Consider the following 20,658-nt stretch of genomic DNA (forward strand, 5'->3'; position numbering starts at 1 on the left):
TTAAAAACTTACCTCCGTTCCAGCGCCGAGCTCCCCGCTAGGCCGCGCCCCCTTTTTCGTCAAAATGACGAAATCGCGGGGCCCAATGGGACGGCTTCGCGCTGGACCAATCGCGTTCTTCATAGAGCGGCATTGAATGCCGCCCTATGAAGAACCTGAGCGCTTTACCGCGCATGTGCGCGGAATGCGCGTTCGCGAGCTGAGCTGTCTGACTGACAGCTCAGCTCGCTTTCTAAAATTATCAATAAGGGGGGGGACCTACTGTCCCCCCCCGGCCCCCACCCCTGTGCGGCGGGTGGGGGCCCTAAAATTATCAATGAGGGGGGTACCTACTGTCCCCCCCCCGGCCCCCACCCCTGAGCGACGGGTGGGGGCCCTACAATTATCAATAAGGGGGGGACCTACTGTCCCCCCCGGCCCCCACCCCTGTGCGGCGGGTGGGGGCCCTAAAATTATCAATAAGGGGGGGGACCTACTGTACCCCCCCCCCGGCCCCCACCCCTGTGCGGCGGGTGGGGGCCCTAAAATTATCAATAAGGGGGGGGACCTACTGTACCCCCCCCCCGGCCCCCACCCCTGAGCGGCGGGTGGGGGCCCTAAAATTATCAATGAGGGGGGTACCTACTGTCCCCCCCCGGCCCCCACCCCTGAGCGGCGGGTGGGGGCCCTACAATTATCAATAAGGGGGGGACCTACTGTCCCCCCCGGCCCCCACCCCTGTGCGGCGGGTGGGGGCCCTAAAATTATCAATGAGGGGGGGGACTTACTGCCCCCCCCCGGCCCCCACCCCTGAGCGGCGGGTGGGGGCCCTAAAATGATCAATGAGGGGGGGACCTACTGTCCCCCCCCGGCCCCCACCCCTGAGCGGCGGGTGGGGGCCCTACAATTATCAATAAGGGGGGGACCTACTGTCCCCCCCGGCCCCCACCCCTGTGCGGCGGGTGGGGGCCCTAAAATGATCAATGAGGGGGGGACCTACTGTCCCCCCCCCGGCCCCCACCCCTGAGCGGCGGGTGGGGGCCCTACAATTATCAATAAGGGGGGGACCTACTGTCCCCCCCCCGGCCCCCACCCCTGTGCGGCGGGTGGGGGCCCTAAAATGATCAATGAGGGGGGGACCTACTGTCCCCCCCCCCCGGCCCCCACCCCTGAGCGGCGGGTGGGGGCCCTAAAATTATCAATGAGGGGGGGGGACTTACTGTCCCCCCCCCCGGCCCCCACCCCTGAGCGGCGGGTGGGGGCCCTAAAATTATCAACAAGGGGGGACCTATTGTCCCCCCCGGCCCCCACCCCTGAGCGGTGGGTGGGGGCCCTAAATACAAAGGGGGGGGGACCCTAGTTAACCCTCCCCCCCCCCCAAAAAAAAAATCTCTCCCTACCTACCCCCCTCACCCTAAAAATAATGAGGGGGGACCATTAACTAAAAACCTGTAAAAAAAGAAAAAATGAGATAAAATCAACTTACCATTCGATGTTTTCTTTCTTCTAAAATCTTCTTTCTTCAGCCCCAAAAAAGGCCAAATAAAAATCCATAATAACCGACGCAATTAAAAAAAAAAAAAAAAAAAAAACGAGCGCAAAAAAAAATAATCCATCTTCACCCATGGAGGGCTCCGCGCAGACTGAGCTCCGCAGGGCGGGGGAAGGCTTATAAAGCCTTGCCCCGCCCTGCAATTATGCTAAGAACACTCTGATTGGTGGGTTTAAGCCAATCAGAGTGCTCTTTGTCATTTTACAAGCGTGGGAAAGTTCTTTGGAATTTTCCCACGCTTGTAAAATGACACAGAGCACTGTGATTGGATGGATTTAAAGCCATCCAATCACAGTGCTCTGTGTCATTTTACAAGCGTGGGAAAGTTCTTTGGAATTTTCCCACGCTTGTAAAATGACACAGAGCACTGTGATTGGATGGATTTCAAGCCATCCAATCACAGTGCTCTTTGTCATTTTACAAGCGTGGGAAAGTTCTTTGGAATTTTCCCACGCTTGTAAAATGACACAGAGCACTGTGATTGGATGGCTTGAAATCCATCCAATCACAGTGCTCTGTGTCATTTTACAAGCGTGGGAAAATTCCAAAGAACTTTCCCACGCTTGTAAAATGACAAAGAGCACTGTGATTGGATGGATTTCAAGCCATCCAATCACAGTGCTCTTTGTCATTTTACAAGCGTGGGAAAGTTCTTTGGAATTTTCCCACGCTTGTAAAATGACAAAGAGCACTCTGATTGGCTTAAACCCACCAATCAGAGTGTTCTTAGCCTAATTGCAGGGCGGGGCAAGGCTTTATAAGCCTTCCCCCGCCCTGCGGAGCTCAGTCTGCGCGGAGCCCTCCATGGGTGAAGATGGATTATTTTTTTTGCGCTCGGTTTTTTTTTTTTTTTTTTTATTCCGTCGGTTATTATGGATTTTTATTTGGCCTTTTTTGGGGCTGAAGAAAGAAGATTTTAGAAGAAAGAAAACATCGAATGGTAAGTTGTTTTTATCTTATTTTTTTTTTCTTTACAGGTTTTTAGTTAAAGGGTCCCCCCTCATTATTTTTAGGGTGAGGGGGGTAGGTAGGGAGATAAGTTTTTTTTGGGGGAGGGGGGGTGGGGGGGAGAGGGTTAACTAGGGTCCCCACCCCCTTTGTATTTAGGGCCCCCACCCACCGCTCAGGGGTGGGGGCCGGGGGGGGACAATAGGTCCCCCCCTATTGATAATTTTAGGGCCCCCACCCACCGCTCAGGGGTGGGGGCCGGGGGGGGGGCAGTAGGTCCCCCCCCCTTATTGTGAATTTTAGGGCCCCCACCCGCCGCACAGGGGTGGGGGCCGGGGGGGGGGACAGTAGGTCCCCTCCCTATTGTGAATTTTAGGGCCCCCACCCACCGCTCAGGGGTGGGGGCCGGGGGGGGACAGTAGGTCCCCTCCCTATTTTTTATTTTAGGGCCCCCACCCGCCGCACAGGGGTGGGGGCCGGGGGGGGGGGCAGTAGCCCCCCCCCCCCCTTATTGTGAATTTTAGGGCCCCCACCCGCCGCACAGGGGTGGGGGCCGGGGGGGGACAGTAGGTCCCCTCCCTATTGTGAATTTTAGGGCCCCCACCCGCCGCACAGGGGTGGGGGCCGGGGGGGGGCAGTATGTCCCCCCCTTATTTTTTATTTTAAGGCCCCCACCCGCCGCACAGGGGTGGGGGCCGGGGGGGGACAGTAGGTCCCCTCCCTATTGTGAATTTTAGGGCCCCCACCCGCCGCACAGGGGTGGGGGCCGGGGGGGGGCAGTATGTCCCCCCCTTATTTTTTATTTTAAGGCCCCCACCCACCGCACAGGGGTGGGGGCCGGGGGGGGACAATAGGTCCCCCCTTATTGATTATTTTAGGGCCCCCACCCGCCGCACAGGGGTGGGGGCCGGGGGGGGCAGTATGTGCCCCCCTTATTTTTAGGGCCCCCACCCACCGCTCAGGGGTGGGGGCCGGGGGGGGGGAGGAGAGTAGGTCCCCCCCCCCCCCCCCTTCAACCACTATTGTGGCCGGACAGCATCCCTGTGGGTTCGGGCTTCAGCTGTCAGCTGAAGCCACGCCCACAGCAGTGCTGACAGGCTGTCAGCACACAAAGCGCGTTCACAGTGCTTTGTGTGCTGATAGCCCGTCTGATGCATTCACCCAGAATGCATCGGACGAGAGGCCTTTTTAGGGCCTCTGAACTCGGAAGTCCCTCTGGTGGCCGTCTGATTGACTGCAACAAGAGGTGTTCCAAGCTTCTAATGTAAACACTGCATTTTCTCAGAAAATACAGTGCTTACAAGAAAAAGGCTCCGGGTAGCTGTAGCACTCACCTAAACAACCTCATTAAGCTGAAGTTGTTCAGGTGACTATAGTGTCCCTTTAAGTTTTTGTTTTCTGGCTGAATTATAAAAAAATATTTCAGTAAAACCCCTTAAAAAATATATGATAAATCATTAATATTGGTCATAGTACAACATTTTTATATCTTATTTTTTTTTTTAGCTAAATCAATAAATTATATTTGTATATTACTAAAATAGATGCTTTCATATTGAAGCGAGGGGTTGATGGGGAGAAATAGTAAAGTGTGTGACAGTTGACGTAATTAGGATGGAAGTAAACAAAGAGATGCATTTACACACGCAATACACAAATACACTATACAGTAACTGCGTGCACAAATACTGACACTCTACACAAATAATGCTCTGCATTACAAACACTGCAGCTCTTCACAAATAAGCTTTTGCAATCAAACATGCAACTTATGTATTAGTACACTCTTGAAATAACTCATCCTGAAATGATAAAAATTAAACATATATTGATACTTAAACAATAGAGACACTTACTCTACACATACACATAGACGCAGACACAAATATGCATCCACATTATATGTACCATGTTGTAACAGACAATGATTCTTAAATATGTAAGGGTGCAAGGAGCCCTCTCAGGAAGCCTCCTAACTTCAGAACCTATGTAAAGAGTGTAAGTTATTATAGTGCATTGAGTCAGGAACATGATATAGGCTTTGGCAATTAGAAGAACAACAGTCCACTTTCTAACTTTAGGATCTGCAAATGTGTTTATTGTATGAGTTGAATGCAACTATGAATCACAGATATATGTTCACAATGCTTGTAAGATCATTGTGAATATATATAATGCAAAATAAATGTGATAAAAAAACTACTAAAAAATACTAAAAATATTGTGTCAAAACTAAGCAATTAAAGTGATAGTTATTTGATGTATATGCTCTCAATGCATATCATATTTGCTCAATATCAAATTAAAAGTATTACTAAAGTGACATTGCGATCCAAAACCTTCTCTAATTTTTACTTTACTGCGGTTACCTCCAAAACGGCATCTGAAGCTGGGGAGCGGGGTACTCAAGATGGTCTGGATTCCAAACATACATCTCTACAGCAGCACCATTCCTGAGAAATGCATGTTGCACCAATACTGAGAAATGCATGTTCGGAGTGTCCCCCCCAATTCCCATTATTTTCCCCTAAATGTGTGAATATACGCATGCTTTTGTATGGAGTGTGTGTATGTGTATATAGCTTTAGTACACTCTTGAATAAACTCATCCTAAAATTAAAAAAATCAAACATGTATTGGTGTTTAAACACTAGAGACACGTACTCTACACATACTCATATGTACGTTGTTATGGTGCATTGAGTCAGGGCCAGACTGGAACATGAAATAGGCTTTGGCAATTAGAAGAACAGCAGTCCACTTGAAAACTTTAGGATCTGCAAATGTGTTCATTGTATGAGTTGAATGCAAACATGAATCACAGAAACAAAAATAATTCAACTTGGAATTTATTTTTATATTTTGTTATATTTTTTTAAATAGCATGATCCTCTATCTCCTGAGGAATTCCCACAAGCAGGATGACACGTGTAAGGAAAAGGAATGTTTGCAGTTGTGCTCATTTCCTTATACGTTAATGTCAAGTAATACATTGTTTTAATTAGTATTACACATCTCATCTAAGTAGATTTTCTGCAGTTTTGTAAAAGAATGATTGGTCTGTCACTGCTCATAGGAGATGACTCTCTAAATCCCACTGGTCAGAAATCACTCAAATCCTTCCGGTCTGCATCTTTTGAATGGTATTACATTTTGGTGTGTGACAGTGTAAACAAGGTAATCTAACCCTCTGACCATTTCAACCAGACAGTTTGCTGTCTCCTGAGTGCTCAGGTCTGGCATGTTGCTGACAAAGTGGATGGATTATTAGGAGTGCCTGGACATGCCCCATATGTCATGGTCCATGAAGGTGGAAGATAGAGAATTCTAAATAATGGGTTCAGGTAATAAATAATAAACTGTAATAAACTGAAGAAAAGGACCTCCAGGGCAGTATTTCCAAAGATATTACCTGTATCATGTGCTGCAATGGAAATACAGCAGGTGATTAGGGAGTTTAATGCATGGTGAAAGTTGTGGAGTAAGAAGGAGGGTTTTGGTGGGTTTTTTTGCTAATTTTGTGCTTGGGAACAATACATAGGGGGGTACATAAGATACCACTATCAAAACTGGGAGGCACTAATAATTTCCACCACTAAATCATAGTATTAGTGGTTGCAGGTGGATAGATGCTTATGGTAGTTGCACTGGGATAGATGTTGTAGGGGATTCAGGGGATGGTTAGGGCTCTAGTGGATACAGAAGGATAAAGGAAAGAAAGTTGGGGCAGGGGGATAGAGGCTGTAGTGGGTGCTTGCGGTAATAGGGGCTATAGTTGGTGTGAGAATGATAGAGATAAAAGGGTACCAGATGGGACACCACATTTATCTTCTGTTCTTTCACAAAAAATGTTTATGCCAGCAGTGAGTTGCAAAGCCCCTATTACCCCCTGCACCCACTACAGCTCCTATTTATAAGATAAAGGTATTGAAAACTGCTATAGCAATTTTGATTTAACCCTGAACTGCTTATGCAATGCTAACAGCAAAGTAATAGAGTCTATTCAATCCTCCCTATTCCCTGACTGTAAGAATGCTATCACACAGTGATACTTCCTGTACTGTTTGGAAGCAGGAGGTAAGCTTACAGTTTCATCAACTTTGCATTTATTATAACAGTGGCTAGTGGCTTCTGACAGAGAAATGTGTTCCTCTACAGACTAGTAATCGTAACTAGAAAATAAATGTGGGTGAATGAGGATTTATGGACTAGATGCTATAGTGCAAAATACATGACAATAAAAAATGCTTACTAATTTAAGTAAGTTGAAGTATAGATCAGTGCATGTGATCTACTTGCACTTTGCAAAGGCAGTTAATACTGTTTCACACAATAGACTAATTTTCAAATGAACAGATAATAGTCTAGATGAAAATGCTTGTTTTGGGTAGAACACTGACTTAAAAATAGAGCACAGATTTGTAATGGTAAATTTTCAAGCTAGACAAATGTCGTAAGTGGTATCCCTCAGGTGTTTGTTTTGGGAATACTTCTATTCAACTTACTTATAAACGATCTTAAAATAGGCTTTGAAAGTCATATATCAATTCATGTTTGCAGATAAGACAAAACTACATAAGGTAATACAATGTGATCTGGATATTTTTTCGTACAGAGGGATTTAGCAATTAGGGTACTGGGCACTGAAATGGCGGATGAAATTTAATATAGATATGTGGGTGAACAACGCACAAGCAACTTACACCCTAAATGGTAATGAGTTAAGGAAAACAACACATGAAAAATGTTTCTGAATTGTAAAATAGACAACAATGTCCAATGTCATCACCAGGTGCTAAGACCAGTAAGATAATGTCATGTTTTAAAAAAAGGTTATTAATTCTTGGGACAAAAATCTATTCTCACCTCTTTATAAATCAATGGTAAGACCACACTTTAAATAAGCCATGGAATTGTTGGCAACTGTATTAATGCAGCTGCCTAGTTGCCAGGCAGGCCTTATTCCTGTAAAATAATAAGAGTGAACATACCCTTCCACATGAGCATCGGAGGGGAGACATTAAAATATCTAATGAGGGGTGGAAAGATTATAATAGACTACTGGGTAATAGCTATTATAACCCAGAGGTGGCGGCCCTAATTATAATTTCAAAGTGACGTACCTATTTCCCCCCTTGCCCCGTACCATTAGTGGTGGGTGGGAGCCCTAAAAATTGTATTCTGTGGGAGGGACCTAGTGTCCCCCCTAGCACCCACACATGGGCTAGGGGCACTAAATAATTAAATAATGGAGACGAGGACATTAAATCCCTATCAATTAGTGGTATGTTCCCCCTTCCTCCTCCCCAGGTGGTTTGGGTGTACCCAATTCCCTAATCAGCCCTAGTAAAAAATCTAACCTTACCTACCAACCAGTCCCTAATAATAGTGAGGGGTCAATAAAATTAATACCTGCATACATTTTTTATTTTATTTACTTTTTTAAAAGCCTATGAAATAAAATGAATCCTTCTTTGAAATGTAAGGGCTCACCAGAGACTGAGCTCCCCTAGCAGTGAAACATCTTTTTTTTCGTGTGTGCACATAAGTCTACTTACATGTGTATGTCTAATTGTGTGCCTATATATGCTTTTAATGTAAACCTAGCAATGTAGATGCCATCAATAACATTCTAAGTATATGTCAGGGTTCGCCATGTGCCAAGCAGACTGCCAGGCGTGGTCGTCACTTCTTAGGGCCTGGACTGCTTTACACCTTCTCATGGTTCCTAATTGAGTGGCTAATTAACTGCCTGTATAAGCCCTGCCTTGCCACTTCCTCCTTGTCAGATCATTTTGTTCCTGTATTGGAAACTGCTTAGTTCATCTGACTCCTGCATGTTTACCGTATTTGCCTGATTGCCGCCTGCCTTGACCATTGATACCGTACCCGACTACTCTCTTGGATTCCATTTGCATATTACAGTGTATCCAGAAGCACTTTTCCTATAAAGCCCCAGTGCACTGTCTCAAAACCTTGGAGATTTCTACCTTGAGTCTTCTCGTTATTTTGTTAAATTGCAAGGGTGTGCCTTAACACAGACTCCCACCTCCAGGTAAGATCCTGACAGTATAACTGCATTAATGTGTCTTATTTTGTATATGAACCCACAGAAAGTTGCCTCAGATAAATGTTATCTTGGATCTGTTGTACCAGTCAAGGACATAGATCGAAGATGACTCTGGAGAGATGTTTTATTATTAATCCTCCTTGAAGATAACTACTCAGTGAATAAGGGGAGAGTAGGGTAAATAATAAAAGGTGAAGTCATATTAAGTGTTAATTTAAGGATATAGCCAGGCATACAAATAGTAGGAATGATCAAATTGTATCTAATGCTTCCAGAGAGATGACCAGGTATTTCACTCCTAATAACAAAGGGTTAAGGATAAAGCTGGGATAGGTGTGGCAACAAGACTTCACTGAGAGACTGAGTGTGAGCTAAAATCAGGATGATAATAAAGAATGTGATTATTATAGTCAAGCAAATTGCCGCTAGAGAAGTGTATCAGTTCTTAGAGGAATTTTATTTGGTCCTCTGGAAAGCTCTAAGTGTAAGATGGTTTGTGTCTTTCCAGAACAATAGTATCCGTGTTTTAACTATCTTTACCACAAAGAGGGTTGCTAATTTTTTAAAAATGTTTTATTATTTTTACTGTGATCTCGCAGTTTCTATGGTGGGAATGGAGTGTCATGAAGGTCACAATTAAGACGATATTCTGCAAGTAGGATAGGATAAGATGATGAGAGGGCAGGATTACCATGAAGACAAAGTTGAGCCTTAGCCGAACAACTTTAACATACCCCATATACAGGTAATACTAAAAAAAATTAGAATATCGTGCAAAAGTTAATTTATTTCAGTAACACAACGTAAAAGGGGAAACTAATATATGAGATGGACGCATTACATGCAAAGCAAGATAGTTCAAGCCGTGCTTTGTCATAAGTACGATGATTATGGCTTACAGCTCATGAAAACCCCAAATCCACAATCTCAGTAAATTAGAATATTACATGCAGTCAATAAAACAAGGAGTGTACATAGAATAATATTGGACCTCTGAAAAGTATAGGCATGCAAATGGACTCAGTACTTGGTTTGGGCCCCTTTTGCAGCAATTACTGCCTCAATGCGGCGTGGCATGGAAGCTATCAGCCTGTGGCACTGCTGAGGTGTTATGGAAGACCAGGATGCTTCAATTGCGGCCTTCAGCTCTTCGCATTGTTCGGTCTCATGTCTCTCATCTTTCTCTTGGCAATGCCCCATAGATTCTCTATGGGGTTCAGGTCAGGCAAGTTTGCTGGCCAATCAAGCACAGAAATCCCACGGTCATTGAACCAGGCTTTGGTGCTTTTGGCAGATGAAATGAAGTCAGCATCCACATAAAGCTTGTCTGTGGAAGGAAGCATGAAGTTCTCCAAAATCTTCTGGTAGATGGCTGCATTGACCCTGGATTTAATGAAGCACAGTGGACCAACACCAGCAGACAGTGGGTACACACAATCCATGGAGCCCTGGTGAGAAACTGATCCGTGGGCCCCCCTCCTATTCCCCCCACTCTCCCCTCCGACAGACACACACATACATACATAGAGACACACACACATACAGACAGATACATACAGACACATACAGGCACACACACATACAGGCACACACACATACATACAGACAGGCACACATATATACATACATAAAGGCACACAGACACATACAAACAGACACACACACACACAAGACACACATACATACAAAGACACATACATACATACATACAAACAGAGAGGCACACATACACACAGGCAGAAAGACACACACACACATACAGACAGGCATACATACATACATACAGAGAGGCATTCATACAGACAAACACACATACACACATACAGACAGGCATACATACATAAACATACATACATACATACAGACACACACACACAAGACGCACATACATAGATACATACAAACAGACATGCACACACGCGCACACACACACACACATACATACAGAAACATAGAAACATAGAATATGACGGCAGATAAGAACCATTCGGCCCATCTAGTCTGCCCAGTTTTCTAAATACTTTCATTAGTCCCTGGCCTTATCTTATAGTTAGGATAGCCTTATGCCTATCCCACGTATGCTTAAACTCCTTTACTGTGTTAACCTCTACCACTTCAGCTGGAAGGCTATTCCATGCATCCACTACCCTCTCAGTAAAGTAATACTTCCTGATATTATTTTTAAACCTTTGTCCCTCTAATTTAAGACTATGTCCTCTTGTTGTGGTAGTTTTTCTTCTTTTAAATATAGTCTCCTCCTTTACTGTGTTGATTCCCTTTATGTATTTAAATGTTTCTATCATATCCCCCCTGTCTCGTCTTTCCTCCAAGCTATACATGTTAAGATCCTTTAACCTTTCCTGGTAAGTTTTATCCTGCAATCCATGAACCAGTTTAGTAGCCCTTCTTTGAACTCTCTCTAAGGTACCAATATCCTTCTGAAGATAGGGTATCCAGTACTGTGTACAGTACTCCAAGTGAGGTCTCACCGGTGTTCTGTACAATGGCATGAGCACTTCCCTCTTTCTACTGCTAATACCTCTCCCTATACAACCAAGCATTCTGCTAGCATTTCCTGCTGCTCTATTACATTGTCTGCCTACCTTTAAGTCATCAGAAATAATCACCTCTAAATCCCTTTCCTCAGATGTTGAGGTTAGGACTCTATCAAATATTCTGTACTCTGCCCTTGGGTTTTTACGTCCAAGATGCATTATCTTGCACTTATCCACATTAAATGTCAGTTGCCACAACTCTGACCATTTTTCTAGTTTACCTAAATCATTTTCCATTTGGCTTATCCCTCCGGGAACATCAACCCTGTTACATATCTTAGTATCATCCGCAAAAAGACACACCTTACCATCAAGACCTTCTGCAATATCACTATTAAAAAAAATAAAGAGAATGGGTCCAAGTACAGATCCCTGAGGTACCCCACTGGTGACAAGCCCAAGCTTCGAATATACTCCATTGACTACAACCCTCTGTTGCCTGTCACTCAGCCACTGCCTTACCCATTCAACAATATTGGAATCCAAACTCAACGATTGTAGTTTATTGATAAGCCTTCTATGTGCAACAGTGTCAAAAGCCTTACTGAAATCTAGGTAAGCAATGTCTACTGCACCACCCTGATCTATAATTTTAGTTACCCAATCAAAAAAATCAATAAGATTAGTTTGGCATGATCTCCCTGAAGTAAACCCATGTTGTCTCTGGTCTTGAAATCCATGTGTTTTTAGATGTTCAACAATCCTATCCTTTAACATGGTTTCCATCACTTTCCCCACTACTGAAGTAAGGCTTACTGGCCTATAGTTGCCCGACTCCTCCCTATTACCTTTCTTGTGAATGGGCACAACATTCGCCAACTTCCAATCTTCTGGGACTACTCCTGTTATCAATGATTGGTTAAATAAATCTGTTAATGGTTTTGCTAGTACACCACTAAGCTCTTTTAATAGCTTTGGGTGTATTCCATCAGGTCCCATTGACTTATTTGTCTTTACTTTTGACAGTTGAAATAGAACCTCTTCCTCTGTAAACTCACGTGTAATAAATGACTCATTTATCCTTTTTCTTAACTGAGGTCCCTTTCCTTCATTTTCATCTGTAAATACCGAACAAAAATATTCATTGAGGCAGTCAGCTAGACCTTTATCCTCATCTACATACCTTCCTTCTTTTGTTTTTAATCTAACTAATCCTTGTTTTACTTTTCTTTTCTCATTTATGTATCTAAAAAAAGTTTTGTCCCCCTTTTTTACTGACTGTGCTATTTTCTCTTCTGTGTGTGATTTGGAAGCTCTTATAACTTGCTTAGCCTCTTTCTGCCTAATCTTATAGGTCATTCTGTCTTCCTCACTCTGGTTTTTTTTATAATTACTAAATGCTAACTTTTAGTTTTTTACTATTTTGGCCACATCTGCGGAGTACCACAGTGGTTTCTTGAATTTTTTGCTTTTACTGACAAGCCTAATGCAATTTTCTGTTGCCTTCAGTAGTGCAACTTTTAAATAATCCCATTTCTTTTGGACTCCATTTAAATTGCTCCAGTCTGATAATGACTCCTTTACACATATTCTAATTTTAGAAAAGTCTGTTTTTCTAAAGTCTAAAACTTTTGTTTTTGTGTGGTGTGACTCAGTCACTGTTCTTATATTAAACCACACTGGCTGATGATCACTGGATCCTAAACTTTCACCTACAGTAATATCTGATACCAAATCTCCATTTGTTAACACTAAATCTAGTATGGCCTCTTTACGAGTTGGCTCCTCAACGACTTGTTTTAGAGACAATCCCAGTAGGGAGTTTAGAATATGTGTGCTCCTGGCACAAGTAGCTATTTTTGTTTTCCAATTAACATCAGGAAGATTAAAGTCACCCATGATGATAACTTCCCCCTTCATTGTCATTTTAGCTATTTCTTCAACTAGTAGATTATCTAACTCTTCAATTTGTCCTGGGGGCCTATAAATCACACCTACACGAGTTACTGTGTGATTACCAAATTCTAATGTAACCCAAACGGACTCTATGTTCACCTCACTAACCTTTATTAGGCTAGATTTTATGCTATCCTTTACATACAGGGCTACCCCTCCCCCTTTCTTTCCTTCCCTGTCTTTTCTATATAAAGAGTACCCTGGTATTGCTATGTCCCAGTAATTTTTCTCATTATACCATGTCTCAGTAACAGCGACTAAATCTACACTATCAGTTGCCATTATTGCCACAAGTTCATAGATCTTATTCCCTAAACTGCGAGCATTTGTAGACATGACTCTAAGCTTATCATTTTTTAACACACTTGCTACAGGCACCTTCTGTCCTTGTTTTGGGGGACAATTGGATTGATGTTTTATCACCCTTTTGCCCCCCTCCTAGTTTAAATACATCCTAGCAAAACCTCTGAACTGCTCACTGAGAACATTTGTTCCCTTTTGAGAAAGATGCAAACCATCTTTTTTGTACAGTTTATTTCCATTCCAAACAGAGCTACCATGAGCAATAAAGCCAAATCCTTGCTCCCGACACCATTCACCAAGCCACAAGTTAAAGTCCCTAATACGCATCCGCCTGTCGTTCTGAGTGTTATGCACAGGCAGAACTTCAGAGAATGACAGTGTGGAAGCAACCTGCCGTATATCATTGGCAAAAACACTAAAAACTTCCTTAACCTCTGAAACCTCATTGCAAGCCAAGTCATTCGTCCCTAAATGGACAAGTACATCCAATTCCCCTTCCTGCTTTGCTTGCTTAACAATATTACAGATACGTCTCCTGTCTCTGTGAGCAGTAGCTCCGGGAAGACACCTCACAAGACCACCATTGTCCATCTCCACACCTCTTATGATGGAATCCCCCAACAACAACTGCTTTCTATTAGGCCTCACCATAGTCTTCAAGCCTCTCTTCACAACACCACTAGTCTCAGTACCTCTCTTCACAACACCACTAGCCTCAGTGCCTCTCTGCACAACACCACTAGCCTCAGTGCCTCTCTGCACAACACCACTAGCCTCAGTGCCTCTCTGCACAACACCACTAGCCTCAGGGCCTCTCTGCACAACACCACTAGCCTCAGTGCCTCTCTGCACAACACCACTAGCCTCAGTGCCTCTCTGCACAACACCACTAGCCTCAGTGCCTCTCTGCACAACACCACTAGCCTCAGTGCCTCTGTGCACAACACCACTAGCCTCAGTGCCTCTCTGCACAACACCACTAGCCTCAGTGCCTCTCTGCACAACACCACTAGCCTCAGTGCCTCTCTGCACAACACCACTAGCCTCAGTGCCTCTCTGCACAACACCACTACACTCTGAAAGTGCAGAAAATAAATTATGTAGAGCAACAGACTGTGCAATATGCCTTTTATCCACAACTCCAAGTCTACCAGATCCTACAGTAATCCATCTGCCATTCCTAGTATGTCTCTGCGGCAGTGGCTTTGCAGCAGTTCCAGCCTGAGTTTGTTTACTAGATAATTTACAAATCTCAGACTTCAAAAATACAATCTCCTGCCGCAAGATAGAGAACTGTCTACAGATTAGACAACAACCAAACCTCCAAAAAGTGGAACGTGAAACAAATGCAAAGCAACTATTACACTGAACTAAGTCTGCCATTCCAATGAGGTGAATAATTTAAATCAAACAAACCTTAACTTTTTATTTATCCTCCTGAATACCTCAGATTACCTCCAGGTTATCTCCAGAATATCTCCAACCACACACACTTAGAAGCAACACTCTCCAGAATATCTCCAACCACACACACTTGGAAGCAACACTCTCCAGAATATCTCCAACCACACACACTTAGAAGCAACACTTAGATGAAGCAACCAAGCTCTATTAGCCAAGCTAATGACAACTACCCTTTATATACTCCTAAAATCACCTCCCACTAGGAATGTTTAACACCGGTATATCTAAGAAGAAACTTCTTAGATATATACGGGTTAAGTCATAATTATATTAGCCTCAATAGGATCAGTGGTTATATACAGTTTACCCAATCAGTCATCATTAAAACGTATACAGTTCTCAATAAGCAAAGACAAGGTTGTGCTGGAATATTCTTGTCATGCTTAATTTGATCAAATATAACGTATTTTATTAATATACATATATTTTGGATGACATCACATATGCTATATTTATTAAGAGCATGTGCAATGTAATGACTGCAATATGTATTTAAATGTGGAGCATTTAAAGGGACACTACAGTTACCAAAACAACTTTAGCTCAATTAAGCACTTTTGTTGTATAGAGTATGGCCCTGCAGTCTGATTGCTCAATTCTCTGTCATTTAGGAGTTACATTCCTTTGTTTATGCAGCCCTAGACACAACTCACTGCATGAGCCTCCTTTGTGTGATTACTGTTCAATTTACAGAGCAGGAGATAAAATCTTCTATAGTATGTTAACATCTAATTGAAAATAAAAATGTTTTTGCATGCAAGCTGTGTCAGTCACAGTCAGGGAAGGTGTGACCAAGACTACATGTTCGGAAAAAAAAAAGTGATTTAGCTCCTAATGGCACAGAATTGAGCAGTGAAACTGAAGGCATGATCAATGTAAAAAAAAATCTTTATTTGTTACACGTTATTTTGATGCCAATTGTATGACTTTAACCCCTTAAGAACTGTGTCCTTTTTGGGGCGGTCCTAAACACCAGCAGGCGTCCCCTGACATCATTTGTACTTACTGGGTCCCCGCCATTCCCCTGACCGTGGTCACGATATTGGGGATCTGCCTGGGAGCTAAGGCAGTCCCCCTCTTCCAGATCCGGTCCCCCCGGCCATGTGATTGTGCCTGCAAAAAAGTTCAGAAAGTTATTAAAAGTTAATAAAAAGTTTAATAAAGTAAATAAAAATGTGTGTATATATATATATATATATATATGTATATATATATATATATACATATATGATCTAAGTACTTTTATATACACATACATACATCATTAATAAAAGTGTATCTTTATACTCATATTAAAATACACTTAGAATGACATTAATTTTATATATATATATATATATATATATATATATATAAATAATCAATACATTTGAACAAAAAAAATAAATAAAAAAATAATAATAAAAAATTATATACCCGTTTTAATTTGTTCTAACTGTATTTTTATATATATATATATATATATATATATATATATATATATATATATGTATGTATATATACGTATATATATATATATATATATATATAGATAGATATATATTACATTCTAAATAAGCTTAGAATAATGTTATAAATACATATATGTGTGTATATTTTATATTAAAATTCTACAAATATATTTATATAATATTTTTACATAATCAAGTCATTTTATTATTTATAATCTGAGGAACCTGTCTGAAAACCCAGGCATAAAGTCCAGAGAATTTGGCTTGCAAGCCCTATATTCAACCCTGTAACTTTCTAGGACACCATAAAACCTGTACATGTGGGGTAATATTTACTCGGGAGACTTCACCGAATACAAATATTAGTGTTTTAAAATAGTAAAACGTATCACAACAATTATATCGTGAGTGAAAGTACCATTTGTGTGTAAAAAAGCAAAAAAACTGAATTTTTACTGACGATATCATCTTTGTAATATGTTTTACTGTTTTTAAATGCTAAGATTTGTTTTTTTTAACCCCTTAGGGACACAGCTTCAGAAGCTTGCCATTTTTGCATTTTTTGCTGTTTGTGTTGAAACGCGATTTGCATCTCTGTCATTTAATACACCAACACATATTATACATCATTTTTTACAGGGCAAACATTGCTTTAATTTGATGTCACATACACACAGATACATTCCCATTAATTATAAGAAAATGCCCAAAAATAAAAAAATAAAAAAACAAAGAAATACATTTTGTTCACAGTCTTGGCAATAGCGTGTGTATAATATGTCCAGCTTATAAAAAGTAATTCAAAATAAATTAATTTATGTCAATGTTTGTGGTGAGGTGGAAAAAAATTGCATTTTTACATATATGTTGCATTTTTGTATTTCTTACACTTAATATGTATTACTGTTATAAAAATCCCCAAATTATGCTCAGTTACATCTTTTGAGTAAAACAATATGCCCAATGTATGACCTAGACACTATTTTGTGAAGTTACAGTGCTGTAAAAGATTTGTGACAAGTTCAGGTTTTTAAGTGAATTTTCATGGAGGGTTTTGATGCGTCCATGTCCCACTTTGGAGCACTTGAGCAGGCTACATATTACAACTACACCATAAAGACATACCATTTCTTAAAGAAGACATCCCAGGGTATTTCAAAAGGCATATTTTGAACCTTAGTGTGGGATCATTTTTCCGCTAGCTTGTACCAAGTGCAGTGGTAATAAGCGTTTTTTCTGCCTTTTTGACACACAAAGTGAGTTTGCACAGTATATTTTGCAAACCTTATGCGTGCTACAACTGTCAAATACTTCATATGTTTCTCAGCAAAGTCATCTGAGTACAGCAATACCCCCATATGTACCTGTGCCAGGTACATGTGGACATAGAAGCGGCACATTTGAGACACAGTCATTCCAGTTTTTTTTCAAACTTTGAATTTTTATGCTGTGTCCATGTCCCATTTTATAGTATTTTAGATGGCTATATAATCCAACTACCCCATAAAGGCATACCATTTCTTAAAAAAGACATCCCAGGGTATTTCAAACGGCATATTTTGAATCTTGGCGTGGGATACTTTTTCCGCTAACTTGTACCAAGTGTAGTGGTAATAAGTGTTTTTCTGCCTTTTTGACAGACAAAGTGAGTTTGCACAGTACGTTTTGCAAACATTATGTGTGCTACAACTGTATAATACTACATATGTTACTCAGCTAAGTCTTCTGAGTACAGCAATACCAGGTATATGTGGATGTTGAAGGGGCACATTTGAGACGCAGCCATTCATTTTTTTCTAACTTTGAAGTTTTACGCTGTGTCCATGTTCCATTTTAGAGTAGTTTAGCTGGTTGGTTATTCAAACTTCCCCACAAACACATACTATTTATTAAAGAATACATCCTGGAGTAATTCAAAAGACATATTTTGAGCCTCAGCGTGGGATCATTTTTTCTCTAGTTTGTTCCAGGTGTAGTGGTAATGAACGGGAAGGGGTTAAATCACTATCAGCTTATGCCAACTGCGTCTACAAAGGTATCAGTTGCAGACTTACCCCAATGCTCAGCCAGGCATAGAAAAAACACTACAATGAAAGGCATTAAAAAGGATAGCAGCGGGGGGCGTGGCCTGGAGCTCAAGGGAAGCAGCCGCATGTTCGTGTAGCTCCGTGCTGCATAGGCCTACCAACTAAGCGAAACGACTACCCCAGCAAAACAAATACTCCCCCGACAAAATGTCACAACAGAAGAGCAGGCGACAGATGGATAAATCCGAGAAAAACAACTTTTTCGGCGTCCGCAGCGCCCAAAACAAGGCACCGGCCCTGCAAGAAGACACACAGCAAGATGGCGCCGACAGCGCGCAAGGCGGAGGGCTGGGAACCCCCGACATGGAAGCACCGGTTACCCAGGGCATGCTACAACGCATGTTCGACACCATGCACGACAGGCTACAACTTACCATGCAATCAACCGTGAAAGAGCTCACGACAGACCTCCGGGCACTGGAAACACGCACCTCCGAGTTGGAGGACAAAATGGCGGAACAAACAGAGACCCAGAGCGACATGAGGGCCACGATGGAGGAAATGCGGGACACCATGGAGACCTTCGAAGCTAAACTGGCTGATTTGGAGGACCGATCCCGGCGCAATAACCTCCGGATTCGAGGGATAGCAGAGACAATCGGACCGGCTGACCTACATGCCCACCTCCAAGGCCTATTCAAACTGCTGGCGCCCAACCTGCACCAGGACATGCTCTTATTGGACCGCTATCACAGGGTCCCAAAGCCGAGATTCCTTAACAACGAGGCGCCAAGGGATGTCCTGGTGCGAATGCACTATTTTCATGTAAAGGAGGTGATTATGAGGGCCAGCAGGCAGCGCCCCGTACTCCCAGCACCCCACAGAGATACATCAATTTATGCAGATATATCAGCCGCCACACTGCGGAAAAGAAAATCTTTCTCGGCCATCACAGAACAACTCCGGCTGCACAAGCATCCGTACCGCTGGGGCTTCCCGGTTAAGCTCCTAATACCGCACGAGGGCAAACTCACGGTCATCGCAACACCGGAGGCAGGTCTGAAAGCCCTCCGAGATTGGGGCATACCACCCCCAAGCACCAAACCACAGCAGGCTGAACGGAGCAAATCCACCCCGCAGTGGCAACGGGTATCCCGCAACAAGTAGAGCGACAGACGGAGGCAAGTACCTTGCACGACCTTTGGGTCGTATGACTCCCGAGAGGGGGGGGCCCAACGGGTGAAATGGACAATGAGAAAGACAATTTTGTTTCTCTCCCCAAGCAAACAAGTTAAAATTGTTATAGGGTCCCGAGAGACCACAGGGACCCGGGGTTGGGTACCCTACTCCAGAAACGGGACATTACTGTGACTTACACGAGTTAACAAAAAAAAACAAAAAAAAAAAACAACTCAGAGGTAGATAGTTCAGCCCCACAATAGGTAGGCCGCACAAGCGCCCTACACAGGCATGGAAGCAAGACGCTTCCTCCCCCACGGCACCTTCTACAGGCGCCAAGCCGACTACCAGGCTTTATGTTTAGTTATGGTTTTTGTACTGCTGTTTGTACTGTTTGTTTTTAACTGTTATCCCCCATACAGCCATATCCAAAAATCCAAGCACACGAATCCCCAAAGACCAATCAGATGCAGTTCACCCCATGGGGACAGGCCACCCAGTTCGATGTTGCTGGGTAGGGTGGCTTTCCCACAAATAGACGGAGAGACACATCCATTGAGCTACACCCGACACCACGAACCCCCATGAAAATATACACCCATAACACTAAAGGGCTTAATTCACCCTCGAAACGTAGCTTACTCCGCAGAGACCTAGACAAAGTTAGGCCAGAAGTGGTGTGTCTACAAGAAACCCACTTTAAAACCAACAGGCACTCACAACTATTCGGGACAGATTACCCCCACCAATACCATGCCACCTATCCCACTAAATCGAAGGGCGCATCAATCCTCATTAGCAAGAACGTAGCCTTTACTCTCAAACACTTGGAGGTTGACAGGGAGGGGAGATTTGTCGTGGTGGTAGGCTTATTTAATGATGTAACATATACAATTGCTAACCTATATGCCCCTAACACAGGACAAAGAAACTTCTTACATAAAATTATTGCTAAGGTCACTCGAATACAGGAAGGGACCACTGTAATATGCGGGGACTTCAACCTAGTAATGGACCCACTGATAGACTCCACGATCCCGCCCAATGCACCCAGAATGCGGGTCCTTCAAAGACAGAGCAGGGCACTACGGAAACTAGTGCTTAACCATCACTACTATGACATATGGAGGGCCACACATGTAGGGGAAAGAGGATACACATTTTTCTCAACAGCACATAACTCGTACTCCAGAATAGATGGGGTACTGATGAAGGGACAACAATTGACCCAGGT

Source organism: Pelobates fuscus, chromosome 4 (assembly GCF_036172605.1).
Source record: "Pelobates fuscus isolate aPelFus1 chromosome 4, aPelFus1.pri, whole genome shotgun sequence".
NCBI lineage: Eukaryota > Metazoa > Chordata > Amphibia > Anura > Pelobatidae > Pelobates > Pelobates fuscus.